The sequence below is a fragment of the Odocoileus virginianus genome, chromosome 10, assembly GCF_023699985.2.
Source record: "Odocoileus virginianus isolate 20LAN1187 ecotype Illinois chromosome 10, Ovbor_1.2, whole genome shotgun sequence".
NCBI classification, from domain to species: Eukaryota; Metazoa; Chordata; class Mammalia; order Artiodactyla; family Cervidae; genus Odocoileus; species Odocoileus virginianus.
The window spans coordinates 39,157,188-39,181,575 of NC_069683.1; the positions used below are offsets into that span (position 1 = coordinate 39,157,188).

A 24,388-nucleotide genomic window follows, 5' to 3' on the forward strand; every position below is an offset into this window, starting at 1 on the left:
ACATTCACATGCTAAAATCTCGGCCATTCCTTCAGCGTATTAATGGTGCCCTTTGGCTGTAATCAAGATTGTCTTACATTAAAAATGATACAGTTAACTCAATTATATTAAGATTCATTGTTCTCAAATCGCAGGGTTATGACTAGAAGCTGTTGGAACTGTTGGAAGGGCTGAGATTGCCAGGGTGCAGGATAAAGTCATCCATCATTTCCATTTCAGAATCCTAAATGTTGGTGAGAGGCTCACAGTGCGTCTGTTGCCACATATATCACTGGTGTGGGTGGTTGGTACAGAAATCAGGTGTAGATTTCATGCCCATCCTGTGAAGACTGTGAAAACAGTCCTCTCTTTTGAAAGAGGAGAAAAAAGAGAAAAAGCCCAAGTGGTCGCTAACTCTGGGATGATTCCATGTTTGGAGCTATCTGTTTTGTCCTTATCCTTCACTGCCTAGGAAGCTGGTGCTGGGATCCCGAGTCAGGCAGTAACAGCATCAACAACATCATCAGTGATAACTGTATCTGCTGCTGCTGCTACTGTTACCACTACTACTGATTGAGTATTACCATGGATGCCAGGTACTGTAAGCCAAGCATTACTGTATCACTTTATTTAAGCACTAGCCCTGCACAGTTGTTTTTATTAGTCTTGTTTGACACATGGCTGAGGCTCAGAAAGGTTGGCTGAGTTTCCCAGCTTCACACAGGCAGTTACGTGGCAGAATCCAGATTTAAACCAAGGTGTGTCTGATTCCAAAGCCCACACTGTTAACTATGTTCTACTATCACAGATATTCACTTCCAAAAGGCATTTTTGTTTCTACAACTGACAAGATGTGTGTATGTATGTGTTGAGAGGGAAGGGAGAAATAGGACTGAGATTTTCCATCAATGTGGCATAATTGCTCACATGCCCTTTCTTGACAGAAGAATGATCCTCCTTCTTCCTCTGGGGCATCATTTTTGTGTAGAGTTGTGTAGAGAGGAAGAGGAAGTTTCCATTCCAAATCCCTAGTGCTGTAGAACAGGTGTGGAATGAAATTTACTAGCTCTATCCATGAAAAAGTCTGAGGGGCAAGTCTTACAGCACGTTCAGCTCAGACAGCACCCACATACCTCACACCAAAACTGTAACCTGAATTCAGTTGTTAGTATAGTTGATTTACAATGTTGTGTTAGTTTCAGATGCACAGCAAAGTGAATCAGTTATATGTATACATATATCCACTTTTTAAAAGATTCTTTTCCCATATAGGTCTTTACAAAGTACTGAGTAGAGTTCCCTGTGTTATACAGCAGGCTGTTATCAGTTATCTATTTTATGCATAGTAGGGTATATATGTCAGCCTCAGTCTCCCATCTTATCCCTCCTCTCACCTTTATCCCCTGGGAACTAGAAGTTTGTTTTCTATATCTGTGAATCTACCTCTGTTTTGTAAATGAGTTCATTTGCACCTTAAAAAAAAAGATTCTACATATAAGCAATATCATGATATTTGTCTTTCTATGTCTGACTTCACTCAGTCTGACAATCTCTAGGTCCATTCATAGTGCTGCAAATGACATTACTTTTTCTTTTTTATTGCTGAGTAATATTCCACTGTTTATGCATACCACATCTTCTTTATGCATTCCTCTGTTGATGGACATTTAGGTTGGTTCCACAGCTATTATAAATAGTGCTGCAGTGAACAGTGGGATACATGTACAGTATCCATAATCTTGAAGTGAAGAGGACTTTTCCAGGATTTATTGCAAACATATTTAGTACAGGATTTGTTGCTTGGGTGGGTGAACCAATTGGTTGATCATTGTGCATGTCTTAATCTGATTCAGTCCTCGTAAGAGTCCTAAGAGATATGGCATGTCCATTTCATAGATGAGAAAATGGAGTGTGAGAGAAGTAAAGAACTTCCCCAGGGTCTTAGAATTCTGTCTTATTTCACATTTTGTATGCTTTCCACAACACCAGATACTCTGACTTGGTCACTGTGTGCTCAGATTCTAGAGTGAGGGTAGAACCACATTAGAAATACAGATATAGTTCAAAGCCTGGTCTGTCCTGCTGAGGGTTCTCTTTCCAACTGAGGGCCATTGAGGGAAGGGCAGCGTTTCCTCAAGGACATCATTCACCAGGTTTAATCACACCATCAAATAGATTGAAGTAAATATGTATTTTCTTATGATTCCACACCTTAATAGACTTTTTGATCAACCAAAGAAGACTCTGATAACAGAGTTTTTAATATATGTTCCCCCTATGTCTGTTCTTCGAAATTTCCAGGCCTGAATTCCAGGTACTGGCCGCAAAATCAAGGTTTGATTCTGAATAAGAGAGCTGGGATGTTGGAACAGAGGAGGTAGAGCCTGGCTTAACAGTGGCTCACTAGAGGATGCCTGTGGGCTTGACTGAGTGACTCAGTAGTCTACTCCTCATGTTCCACTGGTTATTCTCTAGCATCCAGAGCAAGGGGTAGTCATCTTATGTCTCTGAGGGAGAAGGTGGGAAAAGGGAAGACACACAAGTCATATACAAAGAAACAGAATATGGGGCAAAGGTAATAACAGATCTGTGACAGAGAAACTATGAAAGACAGATGGAGGTGAGGGGGACGATGGAATGTGTGGAGAGAAAGAGAATGAGAATGAAAGAAAGAGATTGATACAGAGAGAACTGCCATTGGACAATCTTGTATAGCAATAGTGATAACCAGCAAAATAAATGCACATTCCATGGCTGATTCATGTCAATGTATGGCAAAAACCACTACAGTATTGTAAAGTAATTAGCCTCCAATTAATAAAAATAAATGGAAAAAAAAATGCACATTAGAACTATAGTATGAATACTTGCATCCCCTGAAAATTCATATGTTGAAATCCTAGCTCTCAGAGGGCTTGGTATAAGGAGGTGGAGCCTTTGATACTTAAGTCAGGAGGGTGGAGCCCTATGAACAGGGTTAGTGCCCTTGTAAAAGATGCCCCAGAGAGATCTTTAGTCCCTTTGGAACATGTGACAACACAGAAACATGATAACATCTATGAACCAGGAAATAAGACTGTCAGTCGGTAAAGAATCTCCCTGCAATGCAGGAGACCTGGGTTCGATCTCTGGGTTGGGAAGATCTCCTGGAGAAGGAAATGGCAACCCATTCCAGTATCCTTGTCTGGAAAATCTCATGGACAGGGGAGCCTCATAGGCTGCAGTCCATGGGGTTGCACAGAGTTGGGCACGACTGAGCAACTAACACTTAACACTTACTTACTTACTTACCATACCTACTATGCTGGCATCATGATCTTAGAATTCCCAGCCTTTAGAATTATAAGGAATACATGTTTGTTGTTTACAAGTCACCTAGTCCATGGTATTTTATTATAGCATCCTGAACAGATTGACAGCTTCGTAATTTTATTAATAAAACTTTTCTTTTATGTATGTTCATATAACTAGATTTCTGAACCATCTTTCTTGCATCAATCATTTCCATAATGTATCAGTTCTGATCCTAAGTTTTGATTCTATTAAAGTGGATGTAGAATTTAATGATACAATCAAAGCCATTTGAAAGAAAAATCCTTCCAGATTTTACCATTTAACTTTCCAGATCTGTTAGAGTTTTCTTATAATTCACAGCAATATATTGCTTTAGCAGCTTTCCTTCCCAACTCTTCATTTAACTTAGTTTTCATAGAGGCAGATTTTTCTCCTATGTTTTTATTTAATTGATTGTGTGATATTTTGTTAAGTATACAGTTAAAAACATGTAGTAGTGGCACAGACAGGTTTGCAGATGAGTACACAAAATGATGAGAGCAGTTGTGTGGAGCCTGACGGGGAGCAGACTATTGGCTCCCGAAATTCAGGGTGTGGAGGGAATCAGTCAATGCTTTTTTGACTGAAGAGTGTCTTAATCCAGTGAGTCAGTTAAGTGGAGGTCAGATAAAAGCACTTTACACAGGGGGCATAGCTGGGACTGGAGCCCTGGTTGGGGGTCTGAGTAGCTCTTTTCAACATGGCACATCACATTTTTGTCACAGTTATCACGGCAGAGCTTCCAGGCTCTCATCTAGTCACCACTTTTTCTTCTGAATTTTTTACCTAACCTTTCAATTACCCATGCTTAAAAGAATAAGCAGGTTTCTTAGCTAGAGTTTTGAAATTATATACCAAATGCCCCATTTTAAAGTCCTAAATTAAATGTTTTAGAAATATTTTTAATGGTTTAAGAAAGATAAAATGAAAACCTGTACCTAGAACCTAAAGAGAATGTTATCCACAGAAGTTTCAGGAAGTTTCTATTGCATAGAATGCAGCTGGGGCCAGATTGAAGGAGGGCACAAAGTCTGACCCTCACATGTTCTCCTGAGGAGGTGACATGGTGGTCTGGCAAGAGAGTACTAAAGAAACTTGTGCTGTCTCCTATTTTAGAATGCTAATGATTGACCATGGGGATCATGTTCACAACAGTTGCGGGGTACTGACCTGCAATGAAATTTGCCATGGTAGCTAGATCACCAGTATATGAGCAATATACCAAAAATCCACCCAGGAAGCTGATGGGTGCCAGCACTTCTTTGACTCCAAGCCAAAGGTCTGGGGTGCTTGAAATATTGATCAGTCTAACAAAAAAGCTAATATGGTCTGGTGGCCTTGCAGTACCTTCTGACAAACACTAGGATGTGCAGAGACACTTCTTCCCACTGGGACTGCTTTCAGGTTGGGCTCACTGGGACTGCTTTCAGGTTGGGCCCTCCCAGGCAGCTGCATCTCTGAGCAAATCATACAAAATGATGTCTGTCCAGACCTACATCTTACAATCTAAAAGGAAAGTTCTAACCACATCAAGTGGGGCAGTGAGACAATCCAAAAGGAGTATCTTCAACTACCCTTTCTTTTGATAAATATCTGGTTTTGAAAGAGCTTTTGTCATTCAAGAACAAGAATATAAAACACAACAATAAAAGAAAACACCTATTCAAAATAATGTGTAACATAAAGAAAAACATAGCTCTGAATGGGCTGAGTGAAAGAAGAAACAGAGGTAAATGTTTCTCTTTCTGCCTCGGGGTTTTAATAAAGTTCTGTATAAGCCACAAGACTGGAAATGAAGCAAACTGAGAGAAAGGCAAAACTGCAAAAGGCAACTGGATAAGATAGAGTGCTGAAAATGCACTGGCAAAACTCAAATTGTATTGGAAGGTTTAAAGAACAAAATAAGCATTGCGAAAAATCTAGTCAGTGAGATAGATGACAAATATGTGTGAGAGTCTCTCTTAAAATGTGAACAACAGGATAGAGAGATTAAAATATTAGGCTCTAAATCAATAGATGTGGTGGGCAGAGAATAGAAGTCTAATGTATAGATATTTTGGGTTTCCATTATAGGAACCAGAAAAAAAATGGGACTGAAGCAGTAAGACACAAAATCTAAAAACTTGCACAGGGAAGGAAACCATAAACAAAATAAAAAGGTGGTCTGTTGAATGGAAGAGGGTATCTGTAAATGATATGTCTGATAAGGAGTTAATATCCCAAACATATAAATAATTCATATAACTCAATATATAAAAAATAAGCAATCTTACTAAAAAGTGAGAAGAGGACCTCTCTAGATATTTTTCCGAAGAAGACATACAGACAGCTAGCAAGCGCAGGAAAAGTTGCTCAACATCACTAATCATCAGGGAAGTGAAAATCAAAACCACAATGAGATTTTTCACTTCACACCTGTTAAGAGTGGCTATCATCAAAAAGTCAGGAAATAACAAGTGTTGACAAGGATATGGAGAAAAGGGACCCCTCATGCCACTCTTAGCAGTAAATTGGTATAGTCACTGCGGAAAACAGTACAGAAGGTCCTCAAAAAATTAAAAATAGAGCTATCATAAAATCCAGGAATTCTGCTTCTGGGTATTTCTCTAAAGAAAATGAAAACACAAATTCAAAAAGATATATGCATTTCTATATTCATTGCAGCATTATTTATAATAGCCAAAATACTGTAGCAACTAAAATGTACATCAGTAGATAAAATAGATAAAGAATATTTGGAGTGTATATACACACACATCAGTTCAGTTCAGTCGCTCAGTCATGTCTGACTCTTTGTGACCCCATGGACTGCAGCACGCCAGGTCTCCCAGTCCATCACCAACTCCAAGGAGTTGTCCAAACTCATGTCCATTGAGTCAGTGATGCCATCAAACCATCTCATCCTCTGTCATCCCCTTCTCCTCCCACCTTCAACCTTTCCCAGCATCAGGGTCTTGTCTTTTCTTTTTTTTAAAATTAATTAATTTATTGATTTTACTTTACAACATTGTATTGGTTTTGCCATATATTGACTTGAATCCTCCATGGGTGTACATGTGTTCCCCATCCTGAACCCCCCTCCCACCTCCCTACCCATCCCATCTCTCTGGGTCATCCCAGTGCACCAGCCCCGAGCATCTCGTATCATGCATCAAACCTGGACTGATGATTTGTTTCATATATGATAATTTACATGTTTCAATGCCATTCTCCAATATCATCCCACCCTCACCCTCTCCTAGAGTCCAAAAGGCTGTTCAATACATCTGTGTCTCTCTTGCTGTCTCGCATACAGGGTTGTCATTACCATTGTTCTAAATTCCATATGTATGCATTAGTATTAGTATTGGTGTTTTTCTTTCTGACTTACTTCACTCTGTATAATAGGCTCCAGTTTCATCCACCTCATTAGAACTGATTCAAATGTATTCTTTTTCATGGCTGAGTAATATTCCATTGCATACATGTACCACTGCTTTCTTATCCATTTGTCTGCCGATGGACATCTAGGTTGCTTCCATGTCCTGGCTATTATAAACAGTGCTGTGATGAACATTGGGGTACCACTTGTAAAAGAATGAAACTAGAACACTTTCTAACACCATACACATAAATAAACTCAAAATGGATTAAAGATCTAAACCTAAGACCAGAAACTATGAAACTCCTAGAGGAGAACATAGGAAAAACACTCTCCGACATAAATCACAGCAGGATCCTCTATTACCCACCTCCCAGAATATTGGAAATAAAAGCAAAAATAAACAAATGGGACCTAATTAAAATTAAAAGCTCTGCACAACAAAGGAGACTATAAGCAAGGAGAAAAGACAGCCTTCAGAATGGGAGAAAATAATAGCAAATGAAGCAATTGAAAAATAATTAATCTCAAAAATATACAAGCAACTCCTGCAGCTCAATTCCGGAAAAATAAAAGACTCAATCAAAAAGTGGGCCAAAGAACTAAACAGACATTTCTCCAAAGAAGACATAGTGGTGGCTAACAAACACATGAAAAGATGATCAACATCACTCATTATCAGAGAAATGCAAATCAAAACCTCAATGAGGTACCATTACACGCCAGTCAGAATGGCTGCTATCCAAAAGTCTACAAGCAATAAATGCTGGAGAGGGTGTGGAGAAAAGGGAACCCTGTTACACTGTTGGTGGGAATGCAAACTAGTACAGCCGCTATGGAGAACAGTGTAGATTCCTTAAAAACTGGAAACAGAACTGCCATATGACCCAGCAGTCCCGCTGTTGGGCACACACACTGAGGAAATAAGGACCTTTTCAAATGAGTCAGTTCTTCACATCAGGTGGCCAAAGTATTGGAGTTTCAGCTTCAGTACATACACACACATAAAATAGAATATTATCAGCCATAAGAAGAGTAAAATCCTGCCATTGTGACAACATGAATTGACTCTAAGGGAATTATGTAAAGTAGAATAAGTCAGAAAAAAAATACCATGTATTTTTACTTGCACGTGAAATCTAAAAAACAAGTGAATAGACATAATGACACAAATGAAGCTGTACAGCTCAGAGTGGGACTTGAACCCACTGTCTTTTAATTGAATCACACACGTGGTCTTAGGACTTAATACAGCTCAGGTTCTTTATGCCGCATTGCAGAAAGAATTCAGTGAGAGAGAAAGTGATGGGTAAGCGGTGGATTTATTTAGAGAGAGACACATTGCTAAGACAGAATGCAGTCTGTCTCAAAGGGTGCGAATGGTCCTGGGAAAAACGCACTCCACAGACAGCGTAAACATTCTCAGAAGCCTGCTGCTGCTGCTGCTAAGTCGCTTCAGTCGTGTCCGACTCTGTGCGACCCAATAGACGGCAGCCCACCAGGATCCCCCGTCCCTGGGATTTTCCAGGCAAGAATACTGGAGTGGGTTGCCATTTCCTTCTGCAGTGCATGAAAGTGAAAAGTGAAAGTGAAGTCGTTCAGTTGTGTCCAACTCTTAGCGACCCCATGGACTGCAGCCTACCAGGCTCCTCCATCCATGGGATTTTCCAGGCAGGAGTACTGGAGTGGGTTGCCATTGCCTTCTCCACTCAGAAGCCTGGAGGCCCCCAAATATGGGATGGTTAATTTTTATGGACTTGGTAATTTCATAGGCTAATAAGTGGAGGATTAGTCCAACTATTTTGGAGAAGCAGTGAGGATTTCTAGTATTTGGGCCACTGCCCATGTTTTAGCCTTCTATGGTAGTCCTTGAACTGTTATGACACCTGTGAGTATGTCATTTAGCATGCTGATGCATTATAATGAGCATATAATGAGGCTCAAGGTTTACTGGAAATTGAATCATCCACCATCTTGGATTGTTGATTCTAACCAGTTTATACCATATTCTCAATGGCTACGTGATTCTTTTAAAGGTTGTGTCTTGCCCTCTTCTCTCCTGTATCAGAAGCAGAATCATAGATAGAACAAACTGGTGGTTGGGAGAAAGGCAGGGATGGGAAGATGGGCAAAATAGGTAAAGGAGATTAAGAGAGAAAAGTTCCTGTTACAAAAGAAGTAGAGCATAGAAACGTAATGTACATCATAGGGAATATAGTCAATAGTATTGAAATATTTTATATGGTGACAGATGGTAACTAAACTTATCATGATCATTTCATAATATATAAAATATTGAATCACTGTTTGTACACCTGAAACTAATATAATATTGCAAGTCAATTGTATTTTAATTGCAAAACAAATTCACAGTTTTCCAATTGAAAAGAATTCTAGGCAAAACTAACTTTAAAAGTGATTAACATGTATCCATGTAGGAAAGAAATAAAATCAAACTCCCTAAAGTGAATTAGCCTGATCATGTTCTTTAATCAGAAAACTAAAATGCAGATAGCAATGGAGCAATAACTCTGATATTATGGACAACATGTTATGTGCCAGAAATCCTGTATTTGGCTAACTTATCATTCACTTTAGATGCAAACAAAAATATGTTGTCATATACTCATTTTTTTACAAAGCCCAATGGTTTTCAATTTTATTTGCCTACTGTTTAAAAAGAATGCTATCAAAAATGTCTTCACATATTTTAACTGATTAAAATTTTGCATTATAAGTTATAATAGATGTAAATGACATAAAAATAAATACTAACTTTTTAAAAAAGTCAGCTTTATTAAATATAACTTAGAGTAAAATTCCCTTTTTCAGATGTATATAGTCTGATGTGTTTTGAGAAAACTATGTAGTCATATAATCACCACATTAATCAAGAGAACGAAAGTTTTTTCCTCCTAGAAAGTACCACTGTACACTCTAGAGTCAAATTTCTCTTTCCACCCAGCCCCTGTCAAGTACTGATCTGATTTCTGTCTCTAGTTTTTCCTTTTTCAGCATGACATATAAATGAAATAATTTAGTATATGGCCTTTAGCATCTGATTTCTTCCAGTTAACATAATATGTTTGAGAGCCATCCATGTTGTTACATTTTCTATATACATCAGAAGTTTGTTCTTTTTCATTGCTGAGCAGTATTCCATTGTATGGATGTAACACTATTTGCTTATCTATTCACCAGTTGAGGGCATTTGGACTATTTTTAGTTTTTGATGATTATGAATAAAGTTGCTATGAACTTTTACAAACAGGTCATTGTATGAGCATATATTTTCAGTTCTCTAGGATGAATACTGAGGAGAGGTAGAGCTGGGCCATATGAATATTTTTAAATGAATATTTTACTTTTAAAAAATACATACAGTGGCATTCAATGGGATATAAAAACTATAGGGATTTTCTACCTGCAGGAGGAGGTGGCTGGATGGTATCACCCACTCAATGGACATGAGTTTGAGCAAACTCCAAGAGATAGTGAAGGACAGGGAAGCCTAGCATGCTGCAGTCCATGAGGTCACAAAGAGTCAGACACAACTTAGTGACTGAACAACTGAACAACAAAAATTTTATTACAATAAAATAATAAACAAACTCTTTTTTGAGCTATTAGAACTTCTGCATTACTTCTTTTTCTCCTTTCCCTCACTTATTTATTCTGTATCCGCTAAGAATTATATGTTAATGTAATATATTTTTATGCTCAGGAGTCTTTTATTGACTGTTATTACTTATTTACTATTAGAACTATATATAAAACTTCCCTATTATACTTCTCTGCAGCTAAAAATATGGACACAAATTTAGTTTTATTTACTGACAATATATGGTCCTAAGGGTTGAAAGACTTATTTTGAATTGACATCATTGTAATAATTAGTGTGCACATGATCCAAAAAATATGTTAAAACATTTGAAAAAACAATAAATGCAAAAATAGTTTTATTGAAAAAACAGTAAGAAAGAAAACGGGGAGTTTATGGTTTTTTGCTTGAATGAGTTTCCCCACTACCAAATATTTTAAATTATCCATATGTGTCATGTATAGGAAGTTCATATTATGGATTAGTTCTATAGGAAGTATAGAACTATAGGAAGACACTAGATGTGTGAAAAGTTTGGCCAAAGATGAGAGTTAAATGGTGATGTGGAGGAGAGCTTGTCTAAAGCCTCAGTGAGAGGAGAATTTTCAAGCAGATAAATTATAGAAAAAAAGTGTATATGGAATTTAAAGATCTGGAAAATGATTACATTCAAGCTCCCTCTACCCGTATAGCCATTGAAAAGTCTTAATATTCCCCAAAGTACTCATAAACTACTCTGAAGACCTGTGCTTTAGCCAACCAAAAAATTACTCAAAACAGAGTACTTATGAATGGAAAATACATTCTGTAGAAGGATTAGTGGTCAAATTTAAACCCAACTTTAGATCTATGATTTGGTTATAAAATAAAACTCATATAGCACTAGCCCTGATAAATTTAGACCTGTAAAATGAGGGAGTAATGAACTAATCATAAAAGCAGCTCTTAGCCAAAGGGTATAGTAGAAAGAGGGAAGAACAAGAAGAATTAAAAATGTGAAATTTCACTACCTTTTTAAAGAGAATTAATAAGCATGGTTTTATAATAAATGTTGACAGTTGGAAAAACATATACTTAAAGTTATTTTTTGATATTAAAGTAACCATTATTATCTGTTTTAAATCAGTAAAACTCAGCCCAAATAGTAAAATATAAAACTGAACAGAGGATAAGACAACCACAGGAAACATTTTTAAAAGATGATAGAAGTACAACAGTTTTTATAACCATTGCAAGTTGGTTCAATTAAGTATTGAACTTTTCAATAAAGTATTGAATTAAGCAATACTTAATTCAGTAAGTATTGCTACTATTAAGTAGCAATCTCAAATTAAAAAAATATTATATGAAAAAAGTGACTCAGAAAGAAGCAAGATATATGGTTGAATAAAATACAAGTTTAACAAAGGCAAATAAAATCAGAGATTGTATTACTTTTAACAATCAAACTAATGTGAGAAAAATAGAATGAAGAGTATATTTTTATTTATATAGGTTTTAACATAAAATTATACAAAGAAAAAACCTGATTAGGACAAAAAGAAAAATAAAACATTAACAAAAATTGATTAAAAGTGAATAATAGTGTCTATGATGGTGAATATATGAAAAAAAAGTTTTTTAAAAAGCTGAGTTTGGGTCAGCTAGGAATTTCATCTTTAGTCATGTAACATCTGGAAAATGGAATATATATTAAGATCTAAACTTTGGAATTTTGTCTTCCAAATTTTTGGCAATGACACAATGCTTCAGATGATTTCCAATGTCTATGATGATGACTTCTGAACTCCATGAAAAACGTGTCTGAGAGTTCTCCCTCCTACCTCCCTGCTACTTAAATGTGACTTCAGTAGGCTTCCTCTGTGTGCTTTCTCAGTAAGGTGGGACACTACACTCCATAAAGACCCTTCCTGACAGAGAGGAACAAAAAGCCAGTGAAACCTGACTCTTGATCAGTGGTGCTTTCAGAGAAAAATCTTAATCGAAAGTGGGAAATGTAAAAACTAATAAACAGAAACCTCAATTAAGATAGAACTGGGAATGCTTTCAATTTTTCACCATTGAGGGTAACGCATTCCCCCTAAAATCAGGAACAAGACAAGGGTGCCCACTCTCACCACTACTATTCAACATAGTTTTGGAAGTTTTGGCCGCAGCAATCAGAGCAGAAAAAGAAGTAAAAGGAATCCAGATAGGAAAAGAAGAAGTGAAACTCTTGTTGTTTGCAGATGACATGATCCTCTACATAGAAAACCCTAAAGACTCTACCAGAAAATTACTAGAGCTAATCAAAGAATATAGTAAAGTTGCAGGATATAAAATTATCACACAGAAATCCCTTGGCGTTCCTATACACTAACAATGAGAAAACAGAAAGAGAAATTAAGGAAACAATACCATTCACCATTGCAACAAAAAGAATAAAATACTTAGGAGTATATCTACCTAAAGAAACAAAAGACCTATACATAGAAAACTATAAAACACTGATGAAAGAATTCAAAGAGGACACAAACAGATGGAGAAATATACTGTGTTCATGGATTGGAAGAATCAATATTGTCAAAATGGCTATACTACCCAAAGCAATCTATAGATTCAGTGCAATCCTATCAAGCTACCAACGGTATTTTTCACAGAACTAGAACAAATAATTTCACAATTTGTATGGAAATACAAAAAACCTAGAATAGCCAAAGTAATCTTGAGAAAGAAGAATGGAACTGGATGAATCAACCTGCCTGACTTCAGACTATACACAAAGCCACAGTCATCAAGACAGTATGGTACTGGCACAAAGACAGAAATATAGATCAATGGAACAGAATAGAAAGCCCAGAGATAAATCCATGTACCTATGGACACCCTATCTTCGACAAAGGAGGCAAGAATATACAATGGAAAAAAGACAGCCTCTTTAACAAGTGGTGCTGAGAAAACTGGTCAACCACTTGTAAAAGAATGAAACTAGAACATTTTCTAACACCATACACAAAAATAAACTCAAAATGGATTAAAGATCTAAACCTAAGACCATAAACTAAAAAACTCCTAGAGGAGAACATAGGCAAAACACTCTCTGACATAAATTACAGCAGGATCCTCTGTGACCCACCTCCCAGAATATTGGAAATAAAAGCAAAAATAAACAAATGGAATCTAGTGAAACTTAAAAGCTTTTGCACAACAAAGGAAACTATAAGCAAGGTGAATAGACAGCCCTCAGATTGGGAGAAAATAATAGCAAACAGACAAAGCATTAGACAGAAGAAACAACAGACAAAGGGTTAATCTCAAAAATATACAAGTAACTCCTACAGCTCAATTCCAGAAAAATAAATGACCCAATCAAAAAATGGGCCAAAGAACTAAACAGACATTTCTCCAAAGAAGACATAGTGGTGGCTAACAAACACATGAAAAGATGCTCAACATCACTCATTATCAGAGAAATGCAAATCAAAACCACAATGAGGTACCATTACATGCCAGTCAGAATGGCTGCTATCCAAAAGTCTACAAGCAATAAATGCTAGAGAGGGTGTGGAGAAAAGGGAACCCTGTTACACTGTTGGTGGGAATGCAAACTAGTACAGCCACTATGGAGAACAGTGTGGAGATTTCTTAAAAAACTGGAAACAGAACTGCCATATGACCCAGCAATCCCACTTCTGGGCATACACATTGAGGAAACCAGATCTGAAAGAGGCACGTGCACCCCAATGTTCATCGCAGCACTGTTTATAATAGCCAGGACATGGAAGCAACCTAGATGCCCATCAGCAGACGAATGCATAAGGAAGTTGTGTTACATATACACCATGGAATATTACTCAGCCATTAAAAAGAATTTAATTGAATCAGTTCTAATGAGATGGATGAAACTGGAGCTCATTATACAGAGTGAAGTAAGCCAGAAAGATAAAGACCATTACAGTATACTAACACATATATATATATGGAATTTATAAAGATGGTAATGATCACCCTATATGCAAAACAGAGAAAGAGACACAGATGTACAGAACAGACTTTTGGACTCTGGGAGAAGGCGAGGGTGGGATGTTTTGAGAGAACAGCATCGAAACATGTATACTATCAAGGGTGAAACTATCACCAGCCCAGGTTGGATGCATGAGACAAGTGCTTGGGCCTGGTGTACTGGGAAAACCCAGAAGGATCGGGTAGAGAGGGAGGTGGGAGGGGGGATCGGGGTGGGGAATACATGTAAATCCATGGCTGATTCATGTCAATGTATGACAAAAACCACTACAATATTGTAAAGTAATTAGCCTCCAACTAATAAAAATAAATGAAAAAAAAAAAGAACTGGGAAGATAGGAGGAAGATTTCTTACAACCTATGATGATAACAGAACCCAATGGGCAGAAGAAAGACTTCCTCTCCTTGCCTGGCAAGATTTCAGCCAGTTGAAACTGTCACAGTTCAGTCAATGAAAAGCCATTGTACTTCAGACTCTCAGTTTCTCCAATGAACTCTGTTTACTATAGTCCTCCCAGCTTCCTTCGGCGCTCTTTTAATAGAGTTCTCTTCTCCTTGCTGTGTGGGAACTTGCATGTAACTCATCATGGTTGCAGGCTTCAAACAGCAATTCTTGGTTGACCTCGAACCCATTTTTGATGGCGAAATAACTGACAGTCTCCTTGTTTTACATGAACAACCTTTTGATTTAAAGAAAACACTTTATAGCTTCTTTATGGCATATCTGAATCACCTGCATGACTACTCTCGCACTTTGAGGCCATTATATTAAGTAGAATAAGGGTTGTGCTTTCCTGCACTTAGTCGCTCAGTCGCGTCGAACTCTTTGCAGCCCCATGGACTGTATCCTGCCAGGCTCCTCTTTCCATGGAATTCTCCAGGCAAGAATATTGGAGTGGGTTGCCATGCCCTTCTCCAAGGGATCTTCCCAACCCCGGGATTGAAGCCAGGTATCCCACATTGAAGAGGAATCTTTACCAACTGAGCCACCAGGGGAGCCCAAAATAAGGTTTACTTGACTATAATATCTCAACAGTTGATCTGGTAACCAAGGTGGCTACTGAGTGGCTGATGGGCAGGCAGGACACTCTGGACGAAGGAATGATTCACATCCTGTGTGGGATGGAGTGAGATGGCATGAGATTTCATCATGCTACTTAGAAGGGCATACAATTTTAAAACTTATAAATTGGTCATTTCTGGTATTTTCCATTTAGTACTTTTTGACCACATTTGACTGTGGGTAAGTGAAACTACATAGAAAGCAAAATTACAGATAAGGGGGACTACTATACAGAAATTACAAAGAAAAATACTTCTAATTTCCTTTTTCTGTTCCTTTATGTATGAAAAGGTGGGCTTTGTGAACAAGATTACAGAAGTTTGTCCAGGGGAGGTCTAGACCTGATAGAAAAAGAAGAGACTTCCCCTTCCATCTTAAGGGATTTGTAGAGATAAAGACGAAAGATAGAAAGTGTCCAAATTTTACATTTCCCTGCCCACCCTCTGCCATGCCCAACCTCAGAAGAAAGGGGACACAGGAACACCCAGCTTCGTTTCTGAGGCCATCAGCACGAGTGATTCTTTTCTCTAGGCATCCTTTGAAGGTGCAGCTTTCAAGAGACTTTCAGAAAAGCCCTCCATGAGACACCTTTCTCTGTGCTGTGGGATGATGGCACGCTGGGAGATGAGAGACAGGTAAGCCTGCACAGTGCTGCTGGTTCCCTCTGCTCTGCTTGTGTAACTCAGGAGACTCGGGGGTTCTCATGGACTCTCCAGCTCAGAAGAGCTGAGAGCATCTTTGCATTGGCAGAAGACTATGGCCTATCCAAAAATGCCACTTCAAACAGGATTGTGAAAGACTAGAATCTATTTAACCTCTTCCCTGCCCCCCAAGGTTGGTTAGTTTTCCTGTTTCATTTGGTATATGTTTACTTGCATGTTCTACTTTTATTTCTTGACTTCTCTTGCCAGAGAAATTCATCTTTTCTCGTAGATGAGTTTATCATCTGACAAGCCCCCTTTCCCCGCTACTGTATCATTTTCTCTAACTGAACTTGTTTTAAGGTCTAAACCTGTTAGTTCCACAGATACTCTCGGGAAGCCCCTAAGCCCAAACTTCCCAGTAACCCCCTAACTCCTTCTTCTGCTGAGGGCAGCAGGAAAAACAGTTTTGGAATTGATATTTCAGACCCTCTCTCTAACCCATCCATCTAATTCAGCTCAAGATGGCCAATCTTCGTTTTCTTTCCTGAATCTAATCCAGTCTTCCCACCTGGAAGGCTTCTAGGGGAAAAACTATTCCTCTGATTCTTTTTTCCTATCTTTTTTTTCTTGCTTTTCTCATCCTCCATTAGCTGCTTGTCATCTCTCTCTGGTGAAGTTCTCTAGAAAAACCCTTTTTATTAATTAATTTAGTAAACACATAGCCAGGTCTAAGATTCATTTGCAAGTTCATCATCTTCCCCTGGAAACAGCCTCTTCTACACTAGCATGTGGCCCATTTGGTTTGCTAAAAGTTCCTGTTACTCAGAGTTAATTGCCTCTGGCACCACATTTTCCACTTTCTCCAGAGTACTACTGAGACTAGGTCCAGCCTTTCAAAGTTAAATTAGATTTTCTCCTGTATGACTTATGCTACTGTTATTTTTAATATTGCCTGAAAGCAGGGATGAAGGTTACTTAGCCAATTCTGAGCCTGAAGTGGACATGGCTTTAGAAGATTTGGATTTAAACTTAAACCTGCGTTTGTCTTGATACGTGGCCTCAAACAAATGACTTAATCTCCCTGAAGCTTGATTGTGTTATCTGAAAAGAAAGATGCATGTACTTTCCTCACAACATTGCCACAGAATTAAACAGGCAATATCTATGATAGCATAGTTTTTAGCAAGCAGTTAGTGCTCAGTAGATGGTTATTGAGTCTGGCCTGGTTGAAATACCAAGATTATTCTGACATCTGTGTCTGTGGTTCAGGTCTCTGCAATTTGATTATCATTCTGTGAGCACCTAATAATTGACTCTTAGGTACTATTCACAACGTGGGGTTATGGAGATGAGCAAGAGCTTTGTCTCAGTCCTGAATTCATGGTCCTGTGAGAGAGGGACAGGGAGTCTGAAGGAACTGACAGAGGGAATCAGTTTTATAATCTACCAGCTTGGCTAGGCTGAACTACATTTCCCAGGATTCCTTTCCCTTTGTGACCAGTTAGGGTGGGCTACCAGTGAAACTCTTGCAAGAAAGCAGCCACACCCACTGTCCATTATCTGTGAGTTCACCTCCTTTGTGCGAGGTCACAACAGGCCTGCCACTGTGTCCCCTTCCCTGGATTGTCTTTCACTTTCTCAGACACTTGGGCCAGGTGTGTGTATTTAGTTCCCTGAGCCCTGGTTTCTGCAGAATATTCATACCCTCAAGGTCAGAAGTCACAAGAACCACAGTGGTTTGGGTTTGTCCTCAGGGGTTCCAGCAAATGCCTCTGGATTCTGAGTTGTTCTTGCTGTCCCCACTTTACATCTGTCTTCCATTTCTGCCTGCACTGTTCAAGCTCCAGCATCAGATGAGAAGATGACAACCTTACAGAGTCTGCTTAGTCACCTTGCACAAGGTTCTGCTTCTTTGACAGAATCCTGACTTAAACAACTGACCACATGGAAGCAACCCAGATGCCCATCAGCAGACGAATGGATGAGGAAGCTGTGGTACATATACACCATGGAATATTACTCGGCCATTAAAAGGAATTCATTTGAATCAGTTCTAATGAGATGGATGAAACTGGAGCCCATTATACAAAGCGAAGTAAGCCAGAAAGATAAAGACCATTACAGTATACTAACACATATATATGGAATTTAGAAAGATGGTAACGATAACCCTATATGCAAAACAGAAAAAGAGACTCAGATGTATAGAACAGACTTGTGGACTCTGGGAGAAGGCGAGGGTGGGATGTTTCAAGAGAACAGCATTGAAACATGTATATTATCTAGGGTGAAACAGATCACCAGCCCAGGTTGGGTGCATGAGACAAGTGCTCCGGCCTGGTGCACTGGGAAGACCCAGAGGGATCGGGTGGAGAGGGAGGTGGGAGGGGGGACCGGGATGGGGAATACATGTAAATCCATGGCTAATTCATTTCAATGTATGACAAAAACTACTGTAATGATGTAAAGTAATTAGCCTCCAACTAATAAAAATAAATGGAAAAAAAAAAACAAAAACAAAACAAAAAAACAAAAAAAAAAAAAACTGACCAAAGTTTGGGGCAGGGCCCACAGGGAAGAGTGGTGAGGTGCAATTTTCTACCCATTGAGTCCTTATGAGACTGGCATTCCAGGCTCAAGGGAGATTCTAGAGCAGGGAGACTTCTATCACAATCCCTCCAATATTTTACAGCCTTGATTTCTAACTTTATTTTAGTTGTAGAATGCTTTCTTCAAATGAAATCTAATTCAGATGCTCAATACAAAAGGCAAGTTATAGGGAGTTTAACTATCTCCCCCAGACACGCTTAAATCCCCATCCCTGGTACCCGTGAATGTGACCTTATTTAGAAATAGTCTTTGCAGATATAATCAACTTAAGTTCATACTGGATGGTGCAGATGCTAAGTTCAATTACTGGGGTTTTATAAGAGAAAGGAGAGGAAGATTTGGATACAGAGATACAGACGCATAGGGAAGAAGGCCTGGCAAAGACAGAGTCAGAGATGGGAGCTGTGTGTCTACAAGCCAAGGAATGCAACGAATTGGTGGCAGCCACCAGCAGCAAAGAGAGAGGATGGATTCTTCCAGGGCTTCCAGAAGGAACTGACATAACCAACACATTGAGTTCAGACTTCTAGCCTCCAGTGATAGAAGAGAATGCTTTTCTGTCTTTCTAAGCCATGCAATTGTGGTATTTTGTGTCAGCGGCAGCAAAGAGAGAGGATGGATTCTTCCAGGGCTTCCAGAAGGAACTGACATAACCAACACATTGAGTTCAGACTTCTAGCCTCCAGTGATAGAAGAGAATGCTTTTCTGTCTTTCTAAGCCATCCAATTGTGGTATTTTGTGTCAGCAGGCCTAGAAAACTGATATGTAGATCAAAGCTGAGCTGAATCAGAGGTAGAAGCCCACTGCTTGCTGCTCAGATGCTGCTGTGGATTGTAGACTCCTCAGGAAAAGCTTGAAAGTCCTTGTTTTAAACTTCGTTTCACTAATCTCCAAATTTGGCCACTGGGCCCCTCACAGTAGCAGAACTTGAGGCTCTGACTCTCCGCTGCCTGCATCACCCTGCACAGCGAGCCTTTGACTGTTTCTATAAAGTAGGACTGTGTCTCTGGCAACTACATGTTTAGGGCAGGCCTGAGATTCCCAGAGTTAATCAACCCTCTGAGGACCCCAGCCTGGCCGCTCCCCAGGCCTGGTGAGCACCCCAAAGGCGTGATTATCTGATGGTTCTTGCACAACTAGTACCAGGGCCTTTTGCTTAATTAATCACAGAAATGTTCCTGCCTAACTTCAGACAACAAAATAATGAGCAGGCCTGTGAGAGGTTCAAAGACTGCAGGAAAAACAAGCACTCCCTAAGGAAAGGGCCCATTGGAACAGGGAGGTCAGGAAAATCTATTAGAACTGCTGCTTGCCTTTTGTTGCATGCCCCCTTTAATATAAATATAATGATAGTGTAAATGTGTGTATATAGAAGATTAACACACATACCACTTGGATTTTAGAACCAGAAAATGTTGAGTGTTGAGAAGGAGCGCAGAGATCAGCTGGGTTAACTTGCTCTTTTTAGAGATGAAGACAGTTAGGCCATTGGAGGTTAAGTGACTTGCCCAGGGTCAGGTGGCTGGAGCATGAGAGAGCCAGACTCCTAGACATTAAGATCTTACAGCTCTAAGCCTGTACAAGTGAGGATAGAGGGCCCTGAGACAGAGGCTGCTTAGAAGCCACAGAGAAACACAAAGCCAGAGGATAGTGGTTAGATAAGAGTGCACCAGAGTTAGGGGGCAGATGTCAGATCAGAGCACAGAGCACTTCAGGGGTGGAGGAAATGATAAGGCATTGGCAAGTCAGAGGGTGGAGGTCAGTTGAGAGCGTGTAGGACAGTTACAAGGTAGAGGCCAAATTAATGACAGTTTAAGGGTCTGAGCATGAGATTTTAGGTGTTCTAAATTTAATGAGGCCTAAAATTTACTTTCAAGGAGTGCAGGACAGTCTATGAGTTGAGAAGAATACACCTGGAATACCAGAAATGGCTGGGTCATTATAACAGAAGTAAATGCTGAGCGGTGGAGAGGGGGCCTTTCAGTTGCAGTGGCTCTGGAGCAGGAGATGTTGGCATGCGAACACTGGGGCATGGACGTGTCACACAGAGGGAACAACTTGGGTAGAGCATGATGGAGCGAAACACTAGAGAGGTAGGGAGACTGGAAATTCAGATTCACTAGAGCAGGAGGTACAAGATGGCAGCTTCGGGTCTGTAGGGCTGATTGGAGAAGGCCTTCCACGTGGCTTGAACTCTGTCTAGAAGGCAGCGGGAAGCCACTGCCCACCATTATCGTGTTCAGATTGCTCCTCACACAGGGGTGCCGAGTCTACAGGGCTGTCCATCCTTCACATGATAGACAACTTAAGTGAGAGCCTAAGGGAAGGAGCAGACTCTTGGCCTCTCTGCTGAGTTCTGGAGCAGAAATGTTGATCTCCTTCTTGAAATAAACCCACACTGGATCCAAGGCCAAGAATGTATTCATTAGTACTCACATGTGTTTGAGGCTGTGCCCTAGGCTGGTCTTTCTCTAGATGTCCCTGGAGGTTGCTTCTCAAGCCTAGTCTCCTATGGAGGCCTGATCCATGCCCCTCACTCCACTATGTAGAGTTGCATAGAGTGTTAGGATTACACGATGATCTACATTTTTTTTTAACTTAAATGGTGCCTTTCAATAACATAGTTGAGCCCAGTCCAGCTTATGGCAGCAGTGTACAGGATGAATTAGAGTGGGACAGCTTAGAGTAGTGAGCTGAGCAAGGAAATGATGGTAGCAATTCAGAAGGCTGCTGGTGAGGCCAGTGTATGAGGTGGTAGGGAACAGAGGGGACAGGAGTCTTACACGCAGAGCAGAGTCAATCACAGCCTTCATACTTACCCAGATATTCTTGTCTGGATTCCACATGTGATCTCACCTCACACATCTCACTTCTCTGCTTCATTCATATGTCGGACCAACAGAACAACTCCCTGGACACACACCTCATCTATGTGAGGTTTTGAGTGTTTGGGGAAAAACTACTTATAAGAAAGATTAGGCACAGGGTCCAAACCTTATACTATTTTAACTGTAAAATCATAAAATGTTTAGAAGAAGGATTATCTCACCCCATTAGGAATGTGTGGTGCAGTAAGATGTGCAGTAAGAATGTGTAGTGAAGTAAGATGAGAAGGAAGAACTCTCTCTTCCTCCTTGTGGGGTGCAAAGTCACTGGACAGAGTCCATATTTGGGGAGACAGGCATTCCCAGCAGGTAGGTCAAGAATGACCTGGTTGGGAACATAAAAGGATCGGGTGCCAACAAACACATATGTCTATGAGGCAAAAAACTGCTGCTCTTTGAGAAACAGGCAAAGACTGGACAGCATAACCCAAAGGTTGCACCTGTGGCATAGTAGGAATCATGGAATAGGAAGATAGGTAGGTGCATGGTAAGGAAAGGCTTACGTTTAAACTGTGAGGCTGGTGGTCAGTGAATGAATTCTGGTATGTCCAAGTTTTGCCATTGAAATGAGAGACTGAAGGACCTGGCATTGTTCCTGGTTAGCCATTAGTTAGCAGTGTAAATGCCAATCTCTTTGGATCTGAGCTCCTACCATTTAAAAATGAGGCTTTAGGATTTTCCTGGAGGTCCAGTGGTTAAGACTCCACACTGCAGAGGGCATGAGTTTGATCCCTGGTCAGGGAACTAAGATCCCACATGCAGTACCATGTGGCCAAAAAGTTTATTTAAAAATGAGGCTTCGAAATGACGTTAGGTAGTATATAAAGCCCCTCTCAGCTCTGAAAGAATGATTTTTAATTTTCAAGCATAAGGCAACTCTTAAATGTTACTGTGATGATTATTCTAAAATAATACATCTGTATTTAAAAAGTTTCTGTAAGTAGATCTTGTGCTTATCTAGCTCAATCACTATCTCAATTACTCTTCACAAGTCCATCTGCTGGGCTCAATAAACAAGTGCTAAATGAATAAAAACATTGTGTGGCAGGCTGTCTCAGGTATTGGCATTTGAAGTTCTTTTGGAGGATCAGCTGGCGGGGAGGGACAGGCTTTGTGCTCCTGCTGTCTCAGGTGCTGGAGTGATGCAGCCAGAGGGCAGCTGGATACACAACGTGCTGGCTCCTCCAGGCCCAGCTGAATCCCTGTTATAGTGGCAGTTCCCAAGTAAATCAGAGAGGTGACGGAGACATGAAGAGGATGCTGTTGAGTGCATGCATATCTGTGTTTGCTCTGGTCTCAGGACAACTTGTGTGTGCACGTGTGTGTGCTAAGCTGCTTCAGTCGTGTCCGACTCTTTGCGACCCCACGGACTGTAGCCCGCCAGGCTCCTCTGTGCGTAGATTTCTCCAGGCATGAATACTGGACACCTTGCTATTTGCCAAATCTTTAAGTAGCCTTTTCTGAAAGCAAAATTGAACTGGAACAAAAACCCTCTTGGAGATGCCTTGCCTCTGCATCCCTGACCTCATACACTTCATCAGGAACCTTCTTTGCCAGGAAGGAACAATAGAGGCCACTGTACCTTCTCCTCCCAGGCCCCAGGGTGGCCTTCTGAGGAAAGCCCCAGGCCATGGCGTTGCAGCCTTGTGAAGGTGGGGAGAAAGAAAATGGCTCCCAGAGCAGATATCAGTTACCTGACCCCCTCAGAAAGATTTTAGCAGCTTCTCTCTCATTTCTGTCCAGGACTGTGGGAGGGAGGGGGGCTGGGGTTGCCTGGCCAAAGTACTACATTCAGGCAGTTGTTTTCAGGGAGGCGCAGGGAGAAGGCTTATGAAGTGATAATGGTTTTCTCATCATAGGGTGGAGAAGCCTGGCTCTGGGCCTGAGTCCCCTGCAAGGTACTGGAGCTGGTGTTTATAAACCTGTCCCTTCAGTACTTGGAAGACATCCCATACTTGTCTGGGAGAATCCTGGACACCTCATCTCTCAGAGGACATCTGCAAAGCAACTTCCACTTTACTGAAAATTCTTTAAGCAGTTTACTCATCCTGGATATTTGGAGGCATTTAAAGAGTGAAGGAGGAGAAAAATATAAACCTCCAGACACTGATGAGACACTTTCCATACCTTGACAGCTATAGATTCAAATAAAGTGTGGCTCTGGTCATTGTCTCATCCTCCTGCTCAGAGTCTTTACTGCTACTGTTAGCCTACAGATAAAGGTGCTATTGGCAAATAGTTGTGGAGCATTGTTTAAAGGAGTATTAAGATGTCCCCCTTTTGAGGAAGCAGGTGGGCCCAGACTGGACACTTATCAGTGGATTAGGTTAAAGGTGTGAGTCCCAGGGAGTCCAAGGAGAGACATCCCACTTAAGGAACTATTGCGGAATACTGGGGGAGAAGCCAAACAATGAACAAAATCCAAGTTCAAAGGGCCAAGTAGTTAGAGCTGTGACTTACTCAACTGATGGACCTGGATCGGAGTGAGAGGCAGCCTGCAAACCAGCAGAGCTTCCTGATGAGTGCTGTACACACTGTGGGAGAGACTGGTTTGCTCCTAGAGGCCAATGGATGTGTCCATTTGCCTAAAATCTACCAGGTCAAATGGGACACATATGATGAGATTGTAGTGGGTGAGGAAAAGGGATTCTGAGTGATAATTCTAGATGTATCCCACTGCACTTGGGGGCTTTTGGCCCCCAGTGACCACAACCCCTTTCTATATAATTAGGAGATTAGAAAGATGAACCTATGGGGTACTTCCAGGTCAGACATTGGGGTCTCTGAGTCTTCAGACATGAGTCTTTTTGAGTTTACTCCTACACTTAATTTCTTTGAGTTTCCACAGCACTTTTTTTTTTTTTTCATGTTAAATTCATGACTTGGGGCTTCTGTCCTGAGTAAATAAA

The 24,388-nt window shown here is 40.2% G+C and overlaps 1 long non-coding RNA gene across 1 annotated transcript; it reads left to right on the forward strand.

Moving 5' to 3' along the window:
• The first annotated feature begins 461 nt into the window (after nucleotides 1-461).
• Nucleotides 462-23,658, forward strand: LOC110131276 (uncharacterized). The gene is made up of 3 exons (XR_002312137.2): nucleotides 462-575; nucleotides 15,871-15,974; nucleotides 23,339-23,658. It is a non-coding gene; the product is annotated as an uncharacterized lncRNA (long non-coding RNA).
• The last annotated feature ends 730 nt before the right edge of the window (nucleotides 23,659-24,388 follow it).